The sequence below is a fragment of the Rattus norvegicus genome, chromosome 2 (genome assembly GCF_021556685.1).
Source record: "Rattus norvegicus strain SHRSP/BbbUtx chromosome 2, alternate assembly SHRSP_T2T, whole genome shotgun sequence".
Taxonomy (NCBI): domain Eukaryota; kingdom Metazoa; phylum Chordata; class Mammalia; order Rodentia; family Muridae; genus Rattus; species Rattus norvegicus.
In genome coordinates this window covers 163,479,014-163,481,129 of record NC_141535.1, presented here as the reverse complement: position 1 = coordinate 163,481,129, position 2,116 = coordinate 163,479,014, and the positions used below count along the sequence as shown (strand labels likewise).

The following is a 2,116-nucleotide window of genomic DNA, read 5'->3' as shown; positions in this document are numbered from 1 at the left end:
CTTGGGACCATTTGCTTGGAGAATTTTTTTTCCAGTGTTTTACTCTGACATAGTTTTTGTCTTTGACACTGAGGTATATTTCTTGTATGCAGCAAATACTGGGTTCTGCTTACTTATCCATTCTTTAAGCCTGTGGCTTTTTATTGAGCTGTTGAGTCTATTGATGTTGAGAGATACTTAGGACCAATGATTGTTGTTTCCTGTTATTTTATTGCTAGATGTGGAATGATGTGTGTGTGTGTGTGTGATATACTTCCACCTTCAGATCACATAAACTTTTAAGTTCATTGTTGAAGGGGTCTGTGCTTTTCAGAAATTTCCTCTTTTTTTCCTGGTGTAGTTCCTCTGTCTGAAGAAGCTTGGCTTCTAGTTTTGGCTGCTGAACCATTAAAGAACCTGCTGATTGTGGATCTGCATTCTAGCTGTTGTGACAACCAACTGCACATGAGGTACCACACTCTCACTGAGGATCTCACTGATGAGGTGGTGATTTCTCTGGAAATGGGTTGTGGCTGTTGTTCCATTGAAAAGCTCCATCATGATGATCTGGATGCTCAGAAGGCCTAATGCTCGTGTGATGTTCTCCTTTCTCCACATGAGACTTTCTCTGTGTACCTTCCTCCTCTAATGTGGCTTCTGCATGACTTTATAAATTGATGTACATTAGGTATGTAGGTTGACTATGACATGCCTTCACATATTCATTGTCCTCTATCTTTTTTGCATTATATTTATTTAAATATTCTTGTTTCATCCATGAGGTCTCACCACATGCCACCAATAATCTTGTTAATCTTTCACAACTGTAGGTCAGGGTTGGAAGCCTTTACTTGGTCCCAAACCTCTATGCTGTACCTCATGGAGGGCTTTAGCAGCTTCTCTGCTGGCTTTGGAGGCATTGGAATTGTAAAGTCTGAGGACACTGAGACCAGGCTGTTGGTGCCTGGTTTCCCTTCCAGCCTGTAGTTGTTGTAGGTCAGGTGACTTTATGGATTTTATCCCACAAACATTGGTGTGCTGGGCTTTTGTGTTACAGGAGCTGGGGTAGGTGGTGGGGAATAAGATGGTCTTTTTGATACTTTGGAAGATTAAACTCTCAGATCCTTAAGAATGAATTTGAAATATTAGGGGTCAAGAAGGCCTCTCTTTGTTCTGTGATTGCCTTGCACCTCTAACTTGATCAGTGTGTATTATCTTCTTACTGTGTTTTAAAATTATGTTCGCAGTACTTTATAAGATCTCATATCTGTTTGATCTATAATTTTTATTTTATTATGTCTGCATATAGTAAGACATCGGGGTAATATTGGCCATAGTTAATGATTTGATTAGTGTTCCTTCCTTTACCACTGTGTAAAACAGATTGAAAAATGTTGACATTATGTCTTCCTTAAAATGTTTGTATATTAATCAGATAATCCATGTATACCTCAGCTTTTCTCGTTTGAAGCCATGATTACTGCTTCAGTACACTTACAATTTGTCTATTTACATTTTCAGACCTCCTGCATGTAAATTTTGTAAGATATTACCTGTACAAATGTATTTCTCCTTTGAGATTTTTCCAGGTTTTGGGATATTTTCAATGTAGTTTCTGGTAATTTGTATTTCAGCTGAGAATTTTTCAACATATCCATCTTCATCTCTATTATTGTTTTGAGTGAAAAAGCAAAGTTGCTCATATTGTGATTAATAAGCAGAGAGAGAGAGAGAGAGAGAGAGAGAGAGAGAGAGAGAGAGAGAGAGAGAGACAAAGGATGGGATGTTGTGTCCAAAGTATTTATGGATTTATGATTCATGAATCATTTTAAACCAAAACAAAAGAAGAATCATTGTATATTTCTGTTGCAATATATTGATATTGAAGTATATATATATATATATATATATATATATATATATATATATAATTTATAATCAGGAACAGATTTTAAAATTCAGGAAAATACTTCATATTTGTCTTTCATATTCTGCAGCTATAACAACAGTAATTAATGGCGTATTTTGTTTCTTTGGGATTTACTTGTTATGTTTTTGTTTGTTAGTTTGGTTTGTTTGATTTTGAGACTGGGTTTCCAATTTTAGTCTTGCCTATTCTGGAACTAATTCTGTAGAC

General features: G+C 35.9%; 1 pseudogene; it reads right to left on the bottom strand.

Annotated features, from left to right (window-relative positions):
• Positions 1–214: 214 nt before the first annotated feature.
• Smarce1-ps2 (SWI/SNF related, matrix associated, actin dependent regulator of chromatin, subfamily e, member 1, pseudogene 2) lies at positions 215–1,073 on the bottom strand (annotated as a pseudogene).
• Between the last annotated feature and the right edge of the window lie 1,043 nt (positions 1,074–2,116).